The sequence below is a fragment of the Lutra lutra genome, chromosome 13, assembly GCF_902655055.1.
Source record: "Lutra lutra chromosome 13, mLutLut1.2, whole genome shotgun sequence".
NCBI lineage: Eukaryota > Metazoa > Chordata > Mammalia > Carnivora > Mustelidae > Lutra > Lutra lutra.
Window position 1 is genome coordinate 22755439 of NC_062290.1, and position 24773 is coordinate 22780211.

General features: G+C 41.1%; 1 long non-coding RNA gene and 1 pseudogene across 1 annotated transcript; both read left to right on the forward strand.

The window, feature by feature from the left end:
• LOC125082941 (spermatogenesis-associated protein 31D1-like) overlaps nt 1–23735 on the forward strand; it is an 894603-nt pseudogene extending 870868 nt beyond the window's left edge.
• Nucleotides 18518–19740, forward strand: LOC125082857 (uncharacterized). Its single transcript, XR_007122125.1, has 3 exons — nt 18518–18706; nt 19407–19473; nt 19635–19740. It is a non-coding gene; the product is annotated as an uncharacterized LOC125082857 (long non-coding RNA).
• Nucleotides 23736–24773: the final 1038 nt, after the last annotated feature.

Genomic DNA, 24773 nt, shown 5'->3' on the forward strand with positions numbered 1-24773 from the left:
CATACCCATTTATTCTCACTGCTATCCAATAAAAGAGGTAAAATTAATACTGCTGCAGTTCATAGATTAGGGAAACTGATGCACAGAGAGGTTAAGACCCCACTGCTAATTTAGTAGAACAGGGTTTTGAATCAAAATGTCTGGTTTCAGAGGCCAGGCGTGTAACCTTAATATTAATTATCTAAAGTGACTAATTACCTGCTTAACATTTCCCTATTTTTCTTCAAAATTCTCTGAATATCTTCCCTTCTAGAGAAAAGTACTGGTCGTATTTTCCAATGCAGGGTGCTCCTGGCTTGTTAATCAATTATCCCTCTTTTGCTCTGACCAGTTAGTTTTCACATATTGCTTAGATAATCCATTCCCTAAGTTCACCCTCTGACTCTTCTTTTTGACTACTCTGACCCAGATGTGTGTTACTGGGTTTTCCTTTTGTTGTTTGTTTAAAGAAATCAATTCCTGCTACCTCCAACACAAGCTTTTTTTCTTAATACCTTAAATCCTCAAGCTAGGGTTTTTCAAAATAGGGTAAGTATTATTTTTTCATATAAATTAAAAGGTAAAGATGTAACCATGTAACTAAAGTCATATTAGTTTTTGTATCTTTGCTAGAAAACATGAATGCCATGATTGAAGGAAAATTATTAAACTGTGCCATTCATTCAGTTCTCTCAGTTTTGAGACCCATTATTTATTTCTTTTTTTCTCCTTGCCATTATCTGTCTCTCCCAACATTTCCAGGTTTTCTATATCACACACTGGGGTTGTATCAGCCTTTAGAGATTATTTTTAATGAAAATGTTTAAGTGTAATATTTACCATGTTAATATAATATATAATAATAATGTGACCTAATGAAGAATAATAGCACATGTAAACTCTATTCATATATTGCTTTTAAAATGTATAAATGTTAAGAGAATTGAGGTACTAAACGTGTTCAGTTTATATGTACTGAGTATGTGCACTTGGTGACATTCCCTTCTAATACATATTAAGGCTAGATTAGTCACTGTACTGTGTCGTTTATCTAAACACGATTTGTGACCTTAAATTTCTGATTTGTTCTCATCTAAGCTCACCTAAGAGCCAAATTTAATATGTTTTTTCCCTAGTACTAGTGCTTACAGAAACCCATATTCCCTGACATTTAGAAAACACTGTTGCCCACAAAAGCCATTAACATCTAAAGAGATTAAATTAAAATTCATTAAAGGCCTCACAGGTCCCCTGAACATTCTTATTCTTATTTAAGGCTTCAGTGTAAGTTGAACTTTTCCCAAATTCCTGATGATAATTTTTTATCTTATAATAGTTAAACTCATCTAAACTCAGTGTCTCTCCTTCTCTTCCTAATAGATGCTAAAATAACAGTCTATTGGGAAATTTGACTAATTGTACAGAGAGGCATCTTGACATATACATATTCTTATTTATCTAAATACAGCTGAGAAACTAGTTTCTCTTCTCTTGTCTTCTATCGATTTTGGCTGAGAGGAGGTAAGACATGGAGCTAAGACATGTAATATCCTATTAATCTACTTGCTTATATTTTATTCTGAATGTGTTATATATTTACATATGCCAAATATTCCTTTATGATTTGTCTAGGTTATTAAAATATCAGAAGAGATACAAACTACCAAAACAGGAGATCAAATTATTTATATTGTCCTTATTAATATAGCAGTGGGCCTAAGAGCATATTTGAAGAATGTAATACGTATATCAACTAAAACCAATAAGAGGTAGAAAAAGAAATTTAGCTTAGACCAGATAGATCCTTTGGGTGGAATTTTTAAGGTAATATTATATCCTAGGATCAGAATGAGAGTGTGAAATATATGCAATAAACAATCTGGCTAGAAATGCAAAGTTTCTGCCACAAATATATAAATAGCTCTCTTGCTCTGGGGGTCAGAGGATTGAAATGAGAAAATTGGTTTGTTTTTTTGTTTTTGTTTTTGTTTTTCCTCTAAAGGTCATCTAGTTGTAATTCAGATGATTTTAAAATGAAAATATGGACCTGCATTTAAATTCCATCTTTCGAAGTGTGTGACATTGAACAGGTTCTTTATGATTTCAGTTACATCTGTGAAATGGGGATAAAAACAGTAGCCACTTCATATGGCTGTATGTAGAATGCTTCACATATAGCCTAGTACATAGCAAACACACCATAATGGTCACTGCTGCAATAATAACATTATTAATAATATTAGCAATCACAATAATGGTAATACATATAATACCAAAATCCTAGTGTGAAAAGATTGTTCCTTTTCTTTTTTAAAGTGCATCAACTTGTTTTCTTCATCCTCTAACTTGCAGAATTTAATCACCTGGAGTCCTCTGCAGAGCTAGGATAGTTCTACCATAATTAACCATGACTGAGTTGAATGAGGGATCCCCTTGAGATATGTCTCCATGGGACCATCATCATCTCCTAAATTGGTACCCTGTAATACCATTTCTGGCATTGTAAAGTAGTAAATTGTCTGCCTGTGCAGATTTTTAGAAAGACACACACTACCAAAATTGACTCAAGGAGAAATAGAAACAATGAACAGACCTATAACAAGTGAAGAGATTTAATTGGTAATTAAAACAAACAAAACAAAACAAAACAAACCTTCCCACAAAGGAAAGCCCTGGTTCAGATGACTTCATTGCAGAAAAATATGAAGTTGGGTCCCTGCCTTATATCATATAAAAACAATTCTAAAATAAATCAAAGACTTAGGTATAAGAGCTAAAATTATAAGACTTTAGAGTAAAACACAAACATACATAAATATTTCTCAATTTGGATTAGATAATGGTTTCTTAGATATGCCAGCAAATATGCAAGCAACAAAAGAAAAAATGATCAATTAGACTTCATCAAAATGGAAGTTTCAGGTTTCAATGGACATTATCAAGAAGGTAAAAAGATAGCCACAGAATGGGAGAAAATATTTCAAATCATGTATCAGATAAGGGACTTGTATCCAGAATATATGAAGACCACTTACAATTCAACAGTAAAAAGATAAATAACCCAATTAAAAATGGTCAAAGTCCCATGCTGGGGGTAGAGTTTACTGGAAAAAAATACTTATGATAAATCCATGGCTAATATCATACACAATGCTAAGAGGATGATTTCTTCCAAAAATAAAAAAAAAATATGACAAAAAAAATGGTCAAAGTAACCGAGTAGACATAATTTCAATGAACATCTACAAATGACCAATAGTCACATAGAAAGATACTCAGCATTGTTAGTCTTGTGGGAAATGCAAATCAAAACCATAGTGTGATGTTTCACAGTCACTGAGATGGTTATAAGAAAGACAGATAATAACAAGTGTTGACAAAGATATGGAGAAATTGAAGCCCTTATATATTGCTAGTAGGAGTGTAAAATGGTACACCTGCTTTGGAAACAGTCTTGGAATTAATGAAAATGTGAAACTTAAAGATACTATATGACCCAGATAGATATGGAGCCCTCCTGTTTTGCTTGTGGGGATTTAAAATGATGTAGTCACTTTGGAAAATTCTTAAATTTCTTAACATGTTGAACTTAATAGTACCATATGATTCAGTAATTCCACACATAGGTATATACCGAAGTTGATAGAAAACCTATGTGTATGCAAAATCTTGTACCTGAATGTTTATGGTAACTTTGTTATAATAGTTAATAAGTGCAAAGAATCCCCAGTTGTCGAATAACTGAAGAATAGAAAAGTAAATGTGGTTTATTCATACACTGAAGTATTATTCAGCCATTAAAAGAAATGAAGTGCTGATACTTGCTACAACTGGATGAATCTTGAAAATACTATGCTAAGTGAAAAAAGCCTGGCACAAAGTCCAAAGATATGATTCCTTTTACATTAAATGTCCAAGAATCCACATTCATACAGAGAGACAGTAAGTAAATTTACAGTTTTCAGGGCTGGGAGTAGGGAATGAGTAAAGACTGCTAGTGCTTACAGAAGTTTTTTCTGGAGTGATGAAAATGTTCTGAAATCTTGTGATAACTGCACAACTTTATAAATATACTAAAACCCACTGAACTGTAGACCTTAACAGGGTGGATTTTTTGGTATATGAATTACATTTCAACAATAACAGCCAAGACAAAATCACTTTAAAGACACAAACTTCTGCTGGCATAGTTCGAAGTCATCAGGTTATATCCATCTAAGTAAAAATCTGGATTCCAGTGTGTGTGTGAAGTTCTCAGTGTAACTGATGGCAGTGAAATAGTGCACTAACAATATTCTTCTGGATGGCCGTGTGCCCTAAGTGTCCAGCACAGTTGAGGTTTATTCTTTCAGTAGGTTGTCAGAAGACAGTACAGAGCACTGCATATTATGGCTAAGGTTTTTATGGTTTTTTTTTTTGTTTTGTTTTATGTTTTTCTTTTTGTTTTTTTTGAGGGGATTGAAACTGTGGAATGACAGTCATGGCATTTCTGAAATCTCTTGTTCAAAGGTGTGGGCGTAAAAAATGATTGAGTTTGCCCAGTAAATGTCTTTCTATCTAATTGCTATCTCTAACAGTTGTAGAATTTTCTTTGGAAAGTACAGCAAGGCAGGTGGGAAATCTTAATTTGAGGAGCTTAAATTTTGATAAGCATTTTGTAAAGGTTTTTGTTAAAATTCAACTGGTAAATTTGAAGATTTAATGGGCTTTATTAACTGATTTATGAATTGGGTAGCATCCCATCTATCAGGTACAGTGATGCTCAGAGGAATTGTACAATATGGAAGGTTTTTATAGTAAAGAGGGTGAGGTGAGAAGTTATTACCAAAATAAAAGAAAAAGTTGTTTCAGGCAATGTCATTTTCCCCATACGAGGAAGAGCAAAGAGTCTTATCGCGTAGATTACCTCACCTTCCTTTGGGAGATTGAGAGGGCCCACAGGTACCTCCCTGGTGCTGACCAGAAATTCCTGACCTTTGGAAGGGGTGGTGTTGAGACTGCAATTATGTTAAGTGTTAAGCCTCAGTTCAGTGACATTGCCTAAGTGCCTACATTTTGGGCCTGTGGTTTTTCCTTTTTGATAGTTGCCACATTATGAGATGTTGAACATATTTGCTTCTAGCTTTATTTAGAGAATTAAGAGTTTTTCTAAATCTTTCTAATCAACAGAACCACCAGGTGCCTAATAAATAAGATTCCTGGAGGGAGCACAAGTAACATCTAAAATGGAACTCAGCGTCTGGGTCTGCCAACTCAGTTCTTATTTCATTAAGAGAGATCACAAGTAGGTAGAGAGGCAGGCAAAGAGAGAGGGAGAAGCAGGCTCCCTGCTGAGCAGAGAGCCCAATGCAGGGCTCAATCCCAGGACCCTGAGATCATGACCTGGGCCAAAGGCAGAGGCTTAACCCATTAAGCCACCCAGGTACCCCAGTTACCAATTTTAAAATAATATCTATTAAGCCTTCTACCAAAAAGCAATTATATTATAATGGGTAATTATTTTTCATGCATTGCAGGGGCCACTCTAAAAGAAAAAATATGCACTAGAAATATCACTTAGATTAAGTGTTACATAAATTTCATATTACCTAGCAGTTATAAGATGGGTGGTCTTAATGGTAAATTTGATATATAGGACATCCTTAGGTGTTTGCCTGTATTGCATTTTTTGATGTTTCTAAAACCTGGATTTTATACAATTTGAGAAGTAGTGTAGGATCTACTTATAGCTAGTTGTTTCAGTTGTTTAAAAAAAAACAAACAAAAAACTATCTTATTGAATTTCATTTGTAAATGTAAAACTAAGGAAAACACTAGTCTAGGATTTCAGATTGAAAATGATCTTGAAACCCCACACTGTACAAATAAATAGGGATAGCATTAATGCATGATTTCTGGGCCAGGAAGCTCTCATTTCTTGAGAAATTCAAAACAACAAATGCCAGTTTCTCTAATGGAGCTCATTCATTTTGGCCTGCAAAAAGCCCCTGTTATAGAGTCAGGCTTTTTATCCTTAAAATTAAAAAATATATATTTTCCAAAAGGAAAGAAAAAAAATGTGGCTGTAAAAGCATTAATATCCATTCAAACTGTTGCATGTAGTGTCTTTCAGCTTATCATTTTACTGCATTTTTTTCACCAAATGATAGTTTTAGGTAATAACTTAGATTCAACTCACCTGATTTTATTAGTTCTGTGTGAAGCTATAGAATCAGAAAACAAATCTAAGAATCTAAGGATTTGAGGAAATCAAGTCATATTCCAATGATGACTTAAGGGTTGACCAAAAAATGGGAATATTTTGGGTATTCTCTTTGAAGAATTACCTCAAATAAATTCAATTTATGATCTTCTAAATTTTTTTTTGAAAACTGTTTGAGAGCCTAAAACAATTTTTGATACCATTATCATTCAGACTAGATGGAAACAGCCCTCAAAATGCAGAGAAATTACTGTTTCTGACTCTCTCTATGCTATGAGAAATCAAATGTCAGTAGTTAGTTGCATTATCATGTTAAATATTTTTTATTATTGTCACATTCTTTTTTTTTAAGATTTTATTTATTTATTTGACAGAGAGAGATATCACAAGTAGGTGGAGAGGCAGAGAGAGAGAGAGAGGAGGAAGCAGGCCCCTCACTGAGCAGAGAGCCCGAAACGGGACTCGATCCCAGGACCCCAGGATCATGACCCGAGCCGGAGGCAGAGACCTTAACCCACTGAGTCACCCAGGCAGCCCTTATTGTCACATTCTAAAAGACTTTAGTACACTACAGTGAGGAACTAATAAAACAGGAAACCAGAATGGCCAAAGCAAGGAAAGTTGGAGTGAGGCAAACCAAGTTGTTGCAAAAAAAAAATAATAATAATAATTAATTCATAAATAGGATTAAAAAAAAAAGCTTTTACCATGAGTCACTTAAAGGCCTTTCTGACATATATTTGCTATTTTCTCTAAAATTGTTTCTCTTTTTTTAACATCTTGATTTTATTTTTTTCAGTTTTCCAAGATTCATTGTTTATGCACCACACCCAGTGCTCCATGCAATACATGCCCTCCTTAATACCCACCACCAGGCTCACCCATCCTCCCACCTCCCACCCCTCCATAACCCTCAGTTTGTTTCTCAGAATCCACAGTCTTTCATCTTTCATCTCCCCCTCTGATTTACCCTAATCCATTTTTTCTTTCCTTCTCCTAATGTCGTCCATTCTATTCCTTATGTTCCACAAGTAAGTGAAACAATATGATAATTGACTTTCTCTGCTTGACTTATTTCACTCAGCATAATCTCCTCCAGTCCCATTCATGTTGATGCATAAGTTGGGTATTCATCCTTGCTGATGGCTGGGTAATATTCCATTGTATATATGGCCCAAATCTTCATTATCCATTCACCTGTTGAAGGTCATCTCAGCTCTTTCCACAGTTTGGTGATTGTGGACATTGTTGCTATGAACATTGGGGTACATATGGCCCTTCTTTTCACTACATCTGTATCTTTGGGGTAAATACCCAGTAATGCAATTGCAGGGTCATGGAGTAGCTATATTTTTAATTTTTTGAGGCATCCCCACACTGTTTTCCAAAGTGGCTACACCAACTTGCATTCCCACCAACAGTGTAAGAGGGTTCCTCTTTTTCTACATCCTCTCCAACACTTGTTGTTTCCTGTCCTATTGATTTTGGCCATTCTAACCAGTGTGAGGGGGTATCTCAATGTAGTTTTGATTTGACTCTCCCTGATGGCTAATGATGATGAACACTTTTTCACATGTCTGTTAGCCAATTGTATGTATTCATTGGAGAAGTGTCTGTTCATGTCTTCTGCCCATTTTTAGACATGATTATCCGTTTTTTTGGGAGTTGAGTTTGAGTTGTTCTTTATAGATCTTGGATATCAGCCCTTTCTAGTGTCATGTGCGAATATGTTTTCCCATTCCATGGCTTGCCTCTTTGTTTTGCTGACTGTTTCCTTTGCTGTGCAGAAACTTTTGGTTTTGATGAAATCCCAAAAGTTCATTTTCACTTTTGTTTCCTTTACCTTTGCAGACCTGTCTTGAAAGAAGTTGTGTGGCCATTGCCGAAGAGGTTACTGCCTATGTTCTTCTCTATGATTTTGATAGATTTCTGCCTTATTTTGAGGTCTTTCATCCATTTTCAGTTTATCTTTGTGTATGGTGTGAGAGAATCTCAAGTTTCATTCTTCTATACATAGCTGTCCAATTTTCCCAGCACCATTTATTGAAGAGACTGTCTTTTTTCCACTGGATATTTTTTCCTACTTTGTTGAAGATTATTTGACCATAGAGTTGAGGGTCCATATCAGGACTCTGTACTCTCTTTCATTGGTCTATGTGTCTGTTTTTCTGCCAATACAATGCTGTCTTGATGACTACAGCTTTGTTGTAAAGCTTGAAATCAGGCAACATGATGCCCCTATCTGTTTTTCTTTTTTAACATTTCCTTAGTGATTCGGGGTCTTTTCTGGCTCCATACAAATTTTAGGATTGTTTTTTCCAGCACTTTGAAAAATTCTGGTGGAATTTTGATCAGGATAGCATTGAAAGTATAGCTTGCTCTGGGCAGTATAGACATTTTAACAATGTTTATTCTTCCGATCCATAAGCATGGAATGCTTTTCCATCTTTTGTATCTTCTTCAGTTTCTTTCATAAGTGTTCTGTAGTTCCTCGAGTATAGATCCTTTACCTCTTTGGTTAGGTTTATTCCAAGGTATCTTATGGTTTTTGGTGGCATTGTAAATGGAATCGATTCTCTACTTGCCCTTTCTATGTTTTCATTGTTACTGTATAAGAAAGCAGCTGATTTCTGTGCATTGATTTTGTATCCTGCCACATTATTGAATTGCTGTATGAGTTCTAATAATTTGGGGGTGGAGTCTTTTGGGTTTTCCATATAAAGTATCATGTCATCTGCAAAGAGAGAGAGAGTTTGACTTCTTTGCCAATTTCAATGCTTTTTATTTCTTTTCATTGATTGCTGTTGCTAGGAATTCTAGTTCTATGTTGAACAATGGTGGTGAGAGAGGGCATCCTTGTCGTATTCCCTTTTTTTTTTTAAAGATTTTATTTATTTATTTGACAGACAGAGATCACAAGTAGGCAGAGAGGCAGGCAGAGAGAGAGGAGGAGGCAGACTCCCTGCTGAGCAGAGAGCCTGATGCGGAGCTCAATCCCAGGACCCTGGGATCATGACCTGAGCTGAAGGCAGAGGCTTAACCCATTGAGCCACCCAGGCACCCCTCCTTGTCATATTCTTAATCTCAGTGGAAGGCTCTCAGTTTTTCCCCATTGAGAATGGTATTTACTGTGGGTTTCTCATAGATGGATTTTATGAAGTTGCATATTTTGAAGAGTTTTAATCAGGAAAGGATGCTGTCTTTTGTCAAATGCTTATTCTGCATCAATTGAGAGGACCATATAATTCCTCTCTCTTGGAGACCCGTCTTGATTTGTTCCATCACATTGATTGATTTGTGAAAGCGAACTACCCTGCATGGGGATGCAAGGGTGGTACATTAACTCTTAAGGGTAGTCTTATGCCCTGCTAAAGGACAGTCTGTCATAGGTCAGTTTGCACTCTGTATGTATTTGATAAACAATCACTATGTTTATCTGAAAAAGAAGTAATATGCTAAATTCTAAATGATAGATTTTTTTTTTTTTTTTAATGATGGTAGGTTTTGGGGCCAACGTGCATTTGTGTCTATATCCTGGAACTTATACACCTGCTCCTCTGGAGTACAATAGCTGTTTATTAGACTAATCTGGGGTCATGAAGGAACATTATATTCAGTTTATTTTACTGCAGAAGGTATGAAGAAATGTACTAGATTTCTGTTAGAGTTTCACACACAAAAAATTACTATCTCTATTGTTTGTAGAGTTCACTTATGCAAAAATTGCACATTTTGAGGCAGCACTGGCTAAAGTTTTGTGCTTATTGAACCCCTGCCTTCATACTAGAAGGTGAGTTAGGACCCTAGGAAGAAAGAAGTCCCATATTGAGTGTCTGAATTATGTTAAAACTGTGTAGACTCCAAGTTTCCAAGCCTTCTGAGAGAAAATACACATGTACATCCACACATTCATGTACACACATGCATGAAAGAGAAGACTAAGGAGAAAGGAAGTAAACTTGCCATTGCCTCAGTTTCCAACTCGTGAAATGAGAAAGTCAGGCTAGAAGTTTCTCCAAAGTCATTTCCAGTTCTGAGTGTAGCACACAACTCAAATTCTTGACCTGTATTAGCCCTTTGTGGACTGGGAGAGGAAGAACACAGGTTGCTCTCCAGCAAAACTTAAATTTAGAGCTTTAATTAGAAAAAGAATCAGAATTCTCTTTCAGATTGTTTTTTTTTTAATTTTATTTTTAATTGTGCTTTTAGTTTCCATTTTATTTTAAAAGAATGAAACCTACAATTTGCCAAATTGCTGCATGCTTTTCCTTGCCATACAACTGCCCTAGCACGTTAACCTAAAACAATTTTCTAAAATGTATTTTTAATGAGAAACTGAGATCCCTGAAATTCGTCTTGTACATTTTTTTTTCTCTTTAGACCTCTTATAGGGCTCTGAAGTTTCCGTACCTCGGTGCCAAGAGCATGGCAAAGGAATCTGGCTCAGTTTAGTAATTACCTTGTGTTAGTCTTACTCAAAGTTGTTTTTCTCTTAGTGGGTTAGGAGAGCCATTTAAATGCTTGATTCTAGTCATCAAAGTTCCAGTGGGGAGGGTAGGTGAATGTGTATGTAATGTTTAGCCTATAAAAATGGCCATACCCAGAGCTTATGAGGAGTAAATTCTTACCAGGGACTCTGAGTAAGGGCAGGTCAATGTGGAAGAAAGTATGAGATAATGAATGAGTTGAGGAAAGTCTGGGAGTATCCTTCCCTCTCTAAATTAGGTCTCACAATTTTAGTGGATGTTTATTTTTGCCCCCCTCATGATATGAGGGAAGGATCTTCCCAAAGTCTCCCTGTGTGCTTCCAGAATGCTGACTCACTCCCAGACTCCACCGTGGAGCAGGTACATTAGCCCACTGTTTCTCAGGCTTTCTGTGTTGAAGGGCCAGTTTGCTTCCTCTCATACTCCCCCCATCCACCATGGGCTGATACTTGCATAAAATACAGTGCAAATCAATCGCTGAAAAGACAAACGACACACAAAACAAACAGGGGCGCCTGGGTGGCTCAGTGGGTTTAAGGCCTCTGCCTTCGGCTCAGGTCATGATGCTGGTGTCCTGGGATTGAGCCTCACACCAAGCCCCACCATCGGGCTCCCTGCTCAGTAGGGAGCCTGCTTCCCCCCCACCTCTGCCTGCCTTTCTGCCTACTTGTGATTCTGTCTGTCAAATAAATAAATAAAATCTTAAAACAAAATTAAAAATAAAAAAAATTGAAAATAAAAAGACAAAATATAAGCCTCAGTTTTAATTATTAGATGCAGTTACTCTGTCAGATTATAATAGAAGTTTCTAACCGTCCTCAATTTCTATACTTGTTGTGGATGGTAACCCAGTAATTATTTCGGGAGCATTCTTATGACTTGAGCTAGTGCCATTCACCTGAATGTTGGGACTTTAGTTGAGAACACTGGGACAAGAGTTCTCTGTTTTTTCCTGGCCAGATCCATCTTGGGACATATTTTTCTCTTAATGGGAAGAGAAATGGCTTTGGAATGAGTCAACATTGAGAAAGCAGAACCTAGGGATAGTGAGTCAGACCCCAGATCTACTCCTATATTGCAGAGAAACATAAGCCAATAAATTAAAATTAAGCAAGCCAGAATTCATCTGGCTTTCTATCATCCATAAGGGAGTCTTATGTGATACAGTGATTAACTTGCATATTTCTTCATGAACTCTTAACAGGCTTTTCTTTTGCCAGTCATCTTTCCAAAACAGAGTATGCCATTCTTCTGGTTATGAAGCTGCCCTCAGTGTCACAAAGTTCAAGTTTCTGAAACTGCCATTCAAAGGCATTCACCATTGATTCCCCTTCTACTTTTTCAGATCAATTTTTTGCTGCTCTCATCCTCAGGCACATACCATGCTTTACATTAGCAGACATGTATTTTTATATATGTTTATATATGTTCTAGTTTGCTCAGGTTCCCTCTGGCTGGATTCCCACACCCTTTTCTGACTTTCTAAGAATAGAACCTTGAGAACATAAGGTGTTCATTACTCTGAAACATTAGGTATCACCATCATTCCTGCTGATTCAAGGGCTAATTTTGCAAGTGTTGGCAGGAGGGAAACTTGATGCACCCAGACATTTGATATAAGTTGCAATTAGACCCCAGAGATCTCATTTCATAGGGAATTTAATATGGTTTTACTAAACAATCTCAGAAAGCAACATGCTTAGACAAAGTATGACTTTAAGTTACTATAAAATGAAAAAGCAAGAAATGAAAACGTACATCCACACCAAAACACATACAGAAATAGCAGATTTATTCATAAGAGCCAAAAAAGTAGAAAGAACACAAATATTCAACTGATCAATGTATAAATACAACATGGCACATCTATATAAGGCAATATAATTTGCCATAAAAAGAAAGAAGTATTGATACATGGTACAACATGGATTGACCTTGAAACGGTATACTAAGTGAAAGAAGTCAGATACAAAAGGCCATATGATTCCATTCATGTGAAATGTCCAGAATTGACAAGTCAGTAGATAAAGTAGATTAGTGGTAACCTAGGGTGGGGCAGGAGGTATGAGTAGACTGAAGGGGGAATGAAGCCTGTGGGGAAGAGTTTCTTTTTAGAATAATAAAAATGGGGATGCCTGGGTGCTCAGATGGTTAAGCATCTGCCTTTGGCTCAGGTCATGACCTTGGGGTCTTGGGATTGAGCCCCACATTGGGCTCTCTGTTCGGCAGGGAGTCTGCTTCTTCCTCTTTTCTCCCCACTGTTCCCCCTGCTTATGCTCTCTCACTCTCTCTGTCAAATTAAAAAAAAAATTGAATAATGAAGATGTTCTAAAGTTGATCATTGTGATGAATGCACAACCCTTGTGAATTCAATAAAAGCCACTGAATTGCACACTTTTAATGGGTAAATTATATGGTATATGAATTAAGTCTCAATAACATGGCCTAAAAAGTGTATAGGAGAGTTATTCATAGTTGCCAAAACTGGGGAGCAGCCAAGATGTCCTTTATTAAGTGAATGGATAAGTCAACTGTGGTACATCCAGACAATGGATTTTATCCAGCGCCAAAAAGGAATGAGCCATTAAGTCATGAAAAGACACAGAGGAGCCTTAAGTGCATATCATGAAGTGAAAGAAGCAAATCTGAAAAGGCTACACACTGTAGGATTCCAACAAGATGACATTCTGGAAAAAACTCTGAAGACAGTAAAAGATCCATGATTGCCAGGGATTGGGGGCAAGATGGGATAAACAGGCAGAACATAGAGGATTTTTAGGGTAGTGAAACTACTCTGTGTGATACTACAATGGTGGATACACGGCATTATACATTTGTTCAAAACCATAGAAGGTACAATGCCAAGAGTGAACTCTAATGTAAACTATGACTTTGAGTGAGAATGCTGTATCATTGTAGGTCCATTGGTTGTAGTAAATGCCCCCTGCTGGTTCTGGATATTGAGAGTGGGGGAGGTTGTGTGTATGGTAGGGAGGCAGAGGGATGTTAGGGTCCGTGATCAAAGGAACGAGGACTGACACAAAGTGAAAGTCAAACAAAGCTTTATTTCGCACCAAGCATCGAAATTCAAACCGACTGGTCGGGGCCATCTCTTACGAAGAGGGGACGACAACGAGGACACCACTCCCAACGATGAAGAGATGATGACGATGAGGACAATAATGCCGCTCCAGCAAGGCCACTCCCCAGTGAGGCCGCTCCCCGGACGAGGCCGCTCCCCAGATGAGGCCACTCCTGATGATGAAGAGGTGACGACAATGAGGATGATAACCCCAATGACACAGACTCTGCTCCCCATGACGTCCCTCTGACAAGGCTGCTCCCCAGAGGAGGCCACCACTCTGGATGAGGCTGCTCTTCGACGAGGGCCGTTCCCAAGATGAGGCCGCTCTGGACAAGGCCGCTCGATGACGAGGCCGCTCGACGACAAGGCTGCTCCCTGGAATGACACCGCTCTGGCGAGGTGGCAGCTTGGGGCAGTGAGGCCCCTCTCGGTGGGGCCGAGGTTCCAGGCAGCGAGGCCGCTCCTGGCAGGGCTGCCTTTCTGGTGGCGAGGCAGCTCGCAGCGGGGCCATAGCTCAGTGGTGGCGAGGCCACTCCACGGTGGTAGGGGTGGCATGGTTCCCAAAAACTGTCACTACCTCAGCTATCCTGACAGCTATCTTAAGGGCTTTCCCAACTAACGGCTCTAACGGCTCTCCCTAATGGCTCTAAACTCCTCCTACTACTCTCCCCGCCCAGCCTCACAGACTAACCTTTATAGAGGTGGTTGAGCACGGCCACACACAGGTGGCCAATGGGATTTCAACTCACCTCAGTAAATATATGCACACCCCACTGATTGGATGTCTCCATCTGGCCTGGCCCGCCCCTATATCCGGGGTTTACAAGTAAGTTCCTCTGGGAGGGGCAGGCCCTTAAAGGGACATATGGGAACTCTGGACTTTCTGCTTAGTTTTGCTGTGAATCTAAACTGCTCTAAAACATTAAAGTCTACACAAAGAAGAAGAGGAGGATGAGGAGGGAGAAGAGGGAGAGGAGGATGTCCTGAATACCTCACAAGGCTCATCTCAGTTGGCACCAACTATGAAATTTTCCCTAACCCTTCTCTCTTCTCCTTCCTGGCAGAAGACTCCTTTATCTGTGTTTTCATTGTGTTCTTATTCCTACTTCCTTTATAGTTCACATCATTTGACTTCATTGTAGTTGTTTGCAGGTCTCACTAAACTATGATCTGCTCAGGGGCTGAGGCAATACCTTATTTCTACTAGAAATACTACATAGTAGAGTTCAGTGAGTTCGGTGTGTGAATGAATGAGAGACATCTTAGAGCTAGCTACTGTTTTCAATACAGTTTAAAAGGATTTTGCCCCAGAATGTGTTCTTCAGGCCTTTTGTTATCCTGAAAACAGCTGTCCTCATGTGGCTTATCCCAGGGACAGTGAGGAGGATGGAATGAGAGAGCATGGAGGACTGTCCTTAGAAAATTGAGGACATATGAGAATATACTCTTATCTCTATGGAATTTCTTCAAATAGAAGCCTATTATCTTAGTAGAGCTTTTGGAAATACTCCTCCTTGGAGACAATACCAACCAAGTGTAGTATAAAATCCAGGACCAGACTTATGTGGTGACCCGGGTCAGCTCAGAAGATGTCCTGGGTTGTGAGAACATCTCACTCTACCAAAAGCCATCTCTGCCATCTCCGGATGGCTGCCTGAGATGTTCGTGTGAAGGCTTTAGTATAAGGCTTAAGGGTTAGATGTCTGTAAACTGTGTGAGATGTATTCCTGTGAAGGATGACATTTTAAGCTTTTGTTACTTACACCTTACTGAGAGTCATACATAATATGGTTCTTGAAAGCTGGTTTTCAGAGGGCAGTGGAGGAAAAACTATCAAGACATTGGTGCCAAGAGTGAAAAGGAAAACGTACCTAAAGGGGTGATAGAACAATAAAAAGAATGTTTCTTTTATCACAAACTTGCCAGCATTGAATAGACAAAGTTATTATTCTCAGCCACACGGCTGCTTTAATTTTAGAACTAAGATGGCTTTTTAGGATATCAATTATTTAAAATAGAGGTGTCGAGAACATTGGGGATTTCATCGTCAGTGCTCTACAAGTTACAGCTGAGTGATCTAAAGAAGTCACTTACCCTCTCTGAGCTTCAGTTTTGTTCTTTCATAATAGAGACATAGTAATTCCTGAGCTGCTTACATCATGGGGTGATTGTGAGGTTGCTCCAAGTAAACTTCTTGAGAAAGTAGCAATCATTTATACTTGCTGTAGTGTAGGAGGAGAGTGCTGTGAACCTCACCTAATGAACCTCAGTGGAGGTTATTTTTGGTGAGATTATATATATATACCTTTCGGGTCTTGTTCCTTTAAATTTTGAAGGAACTTCTATCAGGTTCTGAGAAAAGTTTTAATTCAAGGCACAAAAATGTACGTAAGGATATCTAGCCAACATATGCTCTTTTAAAAGAGAAAAGCCATTCTTCGATTATCTTCTCAAAGTTATTAATTGTATCAGATAATTATAGAGATTAGACATGCAGAGTTGCCTTTCTAAGGAGCATGGTGTGTGTGAGCATTTGTGACCCACGGTACCTGTCACTTTGTTCCTCTGTTCCAGAGATCACCTAGCATTTCACAAATATGGAAGGATACCTGTCCTGTGTCCTTGTGTAACTCTCAGCCTGTACAGGGCTTTTCCCTAGAACAGCACCATGAGGTCCTTAAGGACAGAGACCAGGACTTAACAGGTGTTTGTGTCTCTTGGCTTCCAAAAGTAATTATTGATTAAATGAAATGTGGCTGAGACTGCATGTCAGGATGAGGAAGAAGTGGTGCCTCTGGGCAGGGCTGATCTTCCAGGCAGGTGACCTGTTCCTGCAGAACCAAAAGGAGACTCTGCTGGGCCAGGGTGAAGGCTGTCCTACCCTTTCACAGATGACCAAGTTAATAATGCTAGGCCAGGGGCGTCCAATAAAGGGCATCCCAGTTTAAGAAAGACATGAGAAGTTAGGAAGCAATTCAGTGGACAGCTGTTATGAAGATAAAAGAGTTTAGAAAAGAAGGAGGAAGAGTGGAGGGAAATACTTGGATTATTTAAACCTGACAAAAAGGACCTGGAACTGTCATAGGTAGTTGATTTTCAAACCTACATGGGGATGATAATATAGGGTGGAGCTTCTCAACCCCTTTTTCTGACAAGGCGCTCCTAGTAAAGGATATACAAGGCCCACAAGGGCAATCAGGTGAGGCTCTTCAAGACTACATTCTACAGGAAGGCTGTGACACTCCTGGGTCCCACCCTGCCACCAGAGTAGGGGATCAGTAGCTTACTTAGCAGCCTGCAACCTATCCCGGGCTTTGGGGAGTTTATGAGCTCTATGTTTGAGCTCCTCCCCAAATTCATATGTTGAACCCTAATCCCAATGTGATGGTATTAGGAGATGGGGACTTTGGAGGTGATTAGGTCATGAGGGTGGGGCCCTCATAAATGAGTTTTCTATCCTTATAAAAGAGACCCAGAAACCTCTCACACACTTTTTCTGCCACATCAGATTGTAGGGAGAAGATGAACCTGCCTATGAACCAGGAGGTAGGTCTCAACAGACACTGAGTCTGCTGTGCCTTGATTTTGGAATTCCCATCCTCCAGAACTATGAAAAATATATGTGTGTCATTTAAACCACCCGGTCTATGGCATTGTTATAGGGCTGCAACTCACTGAGAAGGGACTTGTACACCTATTAGGGTATTGATATACAGAACACAGTGCTTTAGGTAGAGTAAGAAGAACTGGGGTCAAATATTATGAAAGACTGAAATGAAAGGAGAAAACACTTTAGTCTTCAATATGAAATATACTGGATTGTTTTGTCAAAGGGGGGTGTGTGTGTGTGTGTGTGTGTGTGTGTGTGTGTGTGTTGGCTTGGCTTCAACCTTTTATGCACTTTAACTTCACTAACTTTAGGAATACGAGTGCTACAGTTACCCCCAAGATCATTTGAAGGTTTAATTATTTACATTTATTTTATATGATTATATATTTGGGATTATTGAATAATGCATTATTGAGTTTGAGTCAGCCTCTCTTAATGGAAGATACTAAAGGCTGAATAAAACAAAACTGAAATGTGCTGTGCAACATTTACAAACTAAGTGTGAATGAAATTTAAGGTTCATGTAAGACAAACACATTTTCTTTTAAAGGTTTTATTTGACAGAGAGCACATAATCAGGGGAGCTGCAGGCAGACAGAGTGGGGGAAGCAGGCTCCCCAGGAGCAAGAAGCCTGATGTGGAGCTTGATCCCAGAACCCTCAGATCATGACCTGAGCTGAGGGCGGTTACTTATCCGACTGAGCCACCCAGGTGTCCCAGGCAAACATATTCTATATGAAAGCTGGATCTGAGAACCTATGTGATCCTGAGTGTAAATGTCAGGGTACAAGCAAAAATTCCAGGTAGTCTTGCAGACTTTTAAGGCACAGACCTGGTAAGACCCAAGTCAAGGTTTCAAACAGTAAAGGGGGACCCAGGTAATATATGAATTATAAATGGAACAAACAGAAAATTTCATACGTTTCATAAATGATGAAAAGGAGTAGGAAAATAGGATGGCAGACCTGAAGGACCTAGGAGGGAGGAGGGGTCTTCTGAGCTAGTGGGTGGGGGAGGGGCTGTGGACACACCTTGTTCCAATTGTCCCCTCCCTCACCCTCAGAAACTCTTTGTGACCCTGCTCTGTGATGTAAGCCTGGGGAAAATATATATTCAGAGTTTGCACAGTATAGGCTGTCTTGTGTTTCAGACAATGGAGATCAAACATTGGAATGTTCTCTCATTTCTGAATAGTGATACTAAACCATGTCTGAGCTTTGGCTCAACGTGCTTGGAGACTGATCCCAACTTCACCTTCCTGTGTGGGTTGGGATTCCTCCTTCTGTTCTGTGCTACCTGTGGGGATTCCATATCCAACTTGGAAAACCAAAACTACCCAAAAGGTAAGAAATCCTGTGTGTGTGTGGGGGGGAGACTCAAAATAGATTATTATGGTTTACATTTCTAATACCAAATTAATCTATTTTTCAGATTTTATTTAAGAGAAAGCAAGTGAGCAGAGGTGGGGGTGTGGCAACAGGGAGAGCTAAGCAGGGAGTGCAATGTGGGGCTAGATCCCAAGACCCTGGAATCCTGACCTGAGCCCAAGGCAGACACTAACCAACTGAGCCATCCAGCACCCTAATCCCAGGTTTTAACAGGAGTTTGGTAGAGTCAGAGAAGCACCTAAAATGGGAAGTTAAGAGAACAGACATTCACTCCTCTAGGAAAAGAGGCCTGGCAGGGTAATGATTAAGAAAGGACTAAGGTTTCTACTTGAAACTACAGTCTATCTGGGTGTGGTGGTGGTTCTTGGATAAAATCCCAATCACAGGGAATCTGTAGTCCTGGATTGGGTGATTTTGAGAGGATGAGGTCTGTGTAAGAGAACAAAGTTTCCCAGCACTCGATCATATCGAGTCACATTCCCATGTCCAGCATCACTCGATCAAGCCTTCCTTCATGCTGGGCTGATCAGGAGAACACTGCTAAGCCTCTGAGAAGACAGTGGGGTCTGAGCTATGACCTAGGATACAGGGTCCTACCCGAAGCAGCACAGATGTGACTGTTGGGCTTCATTTTCTATGTCCTCATTGAACAAAGGACTTCTGACTGGGAATACCAAGTGTGGACCTCCCAGACAAAGTCGTCCCCTGAGTTTTTCAAAGAAGTAAATATTGACAACATTTTATCACCTTAAAAACTGAAAAAAGCAAGGAACACAATGTTCTATTAAAGTCCTAGAATTCTTGGATAAAGAATGTTTCCATTTCCAAGACAAGAGTAAGACATGGGTCCCAACCCCCCTCATTCTTTTCATTTTTCTTCTAGAGTCAGGGCAGAGCCAAGAGGAGGAGGAAAGGTGGGACTCTGAAAGGTAAGGTTCTGCTTATTCCACCTGAGCTCTCCAAGGCTGATCCTTGCTGTCCTCTCCATGAGGGCCCAGTCCATGAACTCTGAGGATGCAGCCTCTAGATACATTCCCTCTCAGAAAACAGAGGCCTCAGAGGAGAGGCTCATGGAAATGCAGCCAGAGTGCAAAACCCTTCTCAGATTCCCTGCTCTGACCATTACTGAGTATGAAGCAGTGATGGATCTGGACAATGGGTGCTGCCCAATGGTGGCTGTGTGAGATTTCAAGAGTCAGAACTTCTGTCTCCTGACTTTGTCAAAGCTCTGTGACATCATGGATACTCAGGAGTCTTCCCTGACCTCTCTCCTTCAGGGAGGTGGTATGATCATCACATGGATAATTTACATGAAAGTACTTTATACATGAAGCAAGATTACTAACCAGCTTCACATCATTGGCCATTTGCCCTCATCTATTGATTATTAGGGCTTTCAGAGTCCCAACATCCAAGGATGTCCTATATGGGGATTCCTGTATCAATACCTGTGTTGCTACTTTCACTGTATAACTCCTCTATTTCCTCAGACAACAGATGTTACCAACAGGAAGTGGAGGTGAACCGGAAGCTGATCTCTATTTTAGAAGGTGACCAGTTTTCCCCTCGAGTCCTGTTGCCTCTTAGAGCACATTTTATGCAATTGCAGGATTCACTGCAGTCTGTCATAGCCATGGGAGGGGGTTGCCATGGGAGCAGATATTGGGGTGAAGGCTACTGAGTACACTGTGAAGTCATAAAGGTGGGGCATTGTGAAGGGGCCTCAGGCTTCAGGTGGCGCCTCCCTCGTCAGGCCTGCATGGCCTCTTCCCCTTGTTCTTGTTCTGGCTGCAGTTTTGTACCTCCTGTCTCCTGGAGCCCCCTCAGCCGGCATCATGATACCATCCACTTCATCAACCGTTATGTCCAGAACCCCTCCTATGAGGTATGTAATAGCACAACTGCTAAGATCAATCAGCTGCTGTTCCTACAGGCCCTGGAAGATTCTACTCCCTTGGCTTCCCCAGCTCCTGTGACTTCTTCATCATTCACTCTATCCCCTGACTTCTCAGCAGTCCCTCCAGGAGAGCTAATACCAGCTTTGCTGCCTGAGCCTTCCCCACCACCTGGCTCCAACTTCTCACCTAACCCAGTAATCCCTGTCACTGATTTTTTTCCACCCTCACTACCCGGTGATTCTTTGCCACAAGAGCCCGTTCCTCCCTTGGATTCCAAATTCCCAAGGCACCATTTCCCACCCCAGCCCCCTGCCTTTCCTCCTGTCCACCCCCTCATGCCCATTCAGTGGACTGTAGTGTCCAAACAGAGACTGTCTCTAAATACCATCTTCTCTCCGACACTACCCTTTCCCAGGATGTCAGCCCCTTACCGGAGATGTCTCAGAGGGTGAATCCCACTGAGAACTTTGCTCGTCATGACGCACCACCAACCTGATATGCGTCACCACCGCCAGACTGCAATTTATCTGTGACTCAATCTAAACCGATTTTCATCTCAAGGAAGCCTGTTCCAGAGAGCTCACCCCCAGAGAGCTCTGGTGGGTTGTCTACTTATGTGTCAACAATCACAGGCATTGACACCTCCAGCTTGTCAATTGTAGACCTCCCTCAGTGGCAAACTCATGCCAAAGACTTCTTCCCTTCAACCCTGGCTCCACGTGATTTCCATCAAGAGTTTCTGGCCCTCCATTCTTCAGAGGCTTCTTCCAGGGGAAACCCTGCAGCCAACCTTTAGAGCCTGGTAACCTCTCACTTCTCAATCCTGATGCCCTGGCACTTCTAGAGAAACAAGTTCAAAAGAGGTGTGACTTCCTCAGGTGGAAGGAAACAAAGGGCTCTTTTCCAAAGCAAACATTGCTGATAAGCATGATTTGGCATCCTCCCTTCCTTTCTAGAGCAGCAAAGGCCAACCAAAGGAGCTGCATATGCATCAGCAGCGCCCATATCCTACAACCTTGGAGGAGGGCCATTTACAGCAAACCCCCATCTAGCTCTTCTGGGGTCTCCAAACTCTGCATAGTGAGTTCTTCTTCCCTGCTACTGATGCCTCAGATAAAATCTCGAATGCCTTCACAGAGCAGGAATCCCCAGTAGTTCCCCATCTGCTTCCTCCATCCTTGCCTGAGAACCTGCCTCAGCTGCTGCCTCAACCCCAGCCCCAACCCATCCCTCAAGTCCATCCCCAGGCCCACCTTCAATCCCCACTCCCAGTCCTGCCATCTGGTCCTCTACCCGACATCAAGATCTGTGGAGTGTGTTTTCACAGACCTCCAATGATTCTGAGAGTCTCAAGTCACAGAAATGGAACATCTGGAATGGAACATGTTGCACAAGGTGCAGGAACATGTGTGGAGTTTACCCACTATTGTCCAAAGTTCCCAAGAGGATTATTGTCCTTCAGCTCCTAACCATTCTCCCAAGCCCTGGGACTCCCATGCCCATGCTGCTTTCTCAATCTGTCAGGCACAGTTTCCTCTCAGTGACGAGATTCAGAAACTAGTCACCTTCAAAAGAGGCTCATCCAACACCGGTGGGGCCTGCCCTGCAGGATCTATGAGTCTCTCGCACTGATGAGTGGTCTGAGTACTCTTCCACAGCTACCTGTGTCTCAGCACCATCGTGGACGCTCAGGGATCTCTAATAAGAGTGAGATCAAATTGAGTGTCTCTAAAAGTGTGTTTGTGGAGGACCCAGAAATGCTTCAGCTAGAAGACAGTGACCTGGTGAAGTCAAAGATGACCTGGAGAAGGATAACAATGATTAGGAGAAGGACAAAAATCTGGAGAAGGACAATGATGACCTGAAGAAGGATCAGGGACACAACCCCGAGAATGGCCCAAAAGATTATCTGTTGAGTGACCCAGTTAGCTCTTCAGATAATGAATTGGGGTATGATTCTGAGAAAGAACGTAGGGGCCCATCAGTGAAAAACCCCATGGTGTCTGTGGAGACTATGGGTCAGAGACAACTTGAAAATGCCCTGAAGATACATTTACACAGAAAGTCTGAGGAAATCAATGAGGGTCAGTTGCCTGGACTGTGCATAAGTCATGGCATACTATCAAGCAGACATCACTTCTTTCTGAGAAATCCCAGATTGAAGTAAAGCAGAGAAGTTTGCCACCATCAGAGGTTGAGAACTACTCCCTGAATTCCTTCCAGGAGCTTCCCTTTGTTGAACCTAGTGCAGAACAGAAGTTGGAAGACCATATTAAAAGGTTTAATAAGAGGGTGACTTAGGGCCTTCCCCCTAGGGTCCTTGAAATCATAGAGCTCTTTTAATTGAAAGAGTCCACATTCCATTCTGGCCTTTCCTCCTCAACCAACGTGATTTCTGGGGCAAATTGCAAACCTGGGAGCTTCAACTCCCTTGATGGAAATCTCTCCATGGAGACAAAGCAGGAACAGCAAATTCAGCCCCCATCCTGGATCGTCTTCTCCCTGCCACCTTAACTTTGGGGAAGGAAGAACAGAGAATTCTGAGGCAATCACCCTCTAATATCAACCATCAGTTTGCAGAGGATGTTCTGAAAACTAAATATGGCAGCCAGCCTCTTACACCTGTCAGACATGACACCATAGGCAACAGACAGCCCCCAAGGCTGCCTACAAGGCAAAGTGGGTTCAGACATGAGCCAGAGTAAGAGTGCAAATTTCAGTGTTAGGAGAAGAGAGGTAGGAGAGGAGGGCACAACAGAACCTGTTGTTGTGCCCTCAGAGTCCAGGGAGATATTCAGGACCAAGAAATTTCATACACACCCATCACAACCTAGCATCTTGACAACCAACAAGCCAGTTAGCTCCCAAATTATAAAGTGGAATAAGGATCAAGTCAAAACCACCGTCCCACTAAACATAGCAATTCCACAAGATCCTAAATCATTGAATCTCAAAGAAAAACCCTTGAATGAGTTAAAGCTTATGTGGAGAACAGGGAGCATAGCCAGGCCCAAGCCCAATGCACTGGCCTGCCCCCTGCCTCAGATTATTTGACTTAGAGGGCCTCACTGACTCATGCCCAGGGTGTCTCCAGTGCGGACAATGAGTTTCCCAGGTGCTGCATGTCCATCCAGAGGACAGAGGAATTACTATGGAACAACAGCAGGAGCCCTGGGTCCCTAAGCATGTCTTAAGTGCAAGAATAAGAATCCCCCACCAGCTGCAAAGACCATTCGACCTCTGGGCTCCAAGGCACAAGAGCTTGGTGGAGGGGATGCAGGACTGGGAACATCCTAACGGAGAACAGTTACCCTACTGGAGATGTGGCACTGATAAAAGAGGTTCCCTACTCAGGACGCGATATTGAAGGTAAAGCTGGGAAGCCAGCCCTCCCAGACCCTATCACAGAAGAGTCAGCTTCCTCCTAAAAGCCTTTCACAGAAGGGTCAGCCTCCTTCTGAAAGCCTTTTCAGTAAAAAAATGAAGGATTTTTTGCAATGGCTTCCTCCTGGGATAAAATGTAAAAGGCAAGAAAACTCCCAGGAGAAGCCCATTCCCCTATTATCTGTGGAAAGCAGAGGCCTGCTTAAAGGTAGAGCTGCCTTTACTGGATGCCCGAAGCTCAGAAAATCATGACAGCTGTTGGGAAGTTCCAAGAGGAGAAATGGGGCGTCAGCATGTAATAGGCAGCACCTGCTCTCAGCAGCCCATTCCCTCCCCAACCAAGCTGGGGAAAACTCAGCAGAAAGCACAAGTACAGGCCCAGGCACAGCCTGTCCTGGGGTATCCTTTCAACTATGGGGTTCCTGCCCGTAGGAGACAAATACCAGGTCCTGCCAGCAAGAAACTGTCTTTGCTGGCCAAGGTCTTACTGAAAGTAACAGCTCAGAAACAAGGATAGACAGTCCCGGAAAGTTTTGGCATTCAAGAAGCAGCTACTGCATCAGAAGTATCCCCTCTCCATGCTCCTCAGGGAGCCTGCGCCCCACCCAAATGCTGCCTGCGGGCATCAAGCTGCCCAGTGGCCTCCCGCCACTCTCACGACTCCTAAAGTCACTCTGTGCAGAGGTGTGTCTACTATTTAGATAGAAAACTTCTCCAGAATTTCCAGTGAGAGGGTTTGG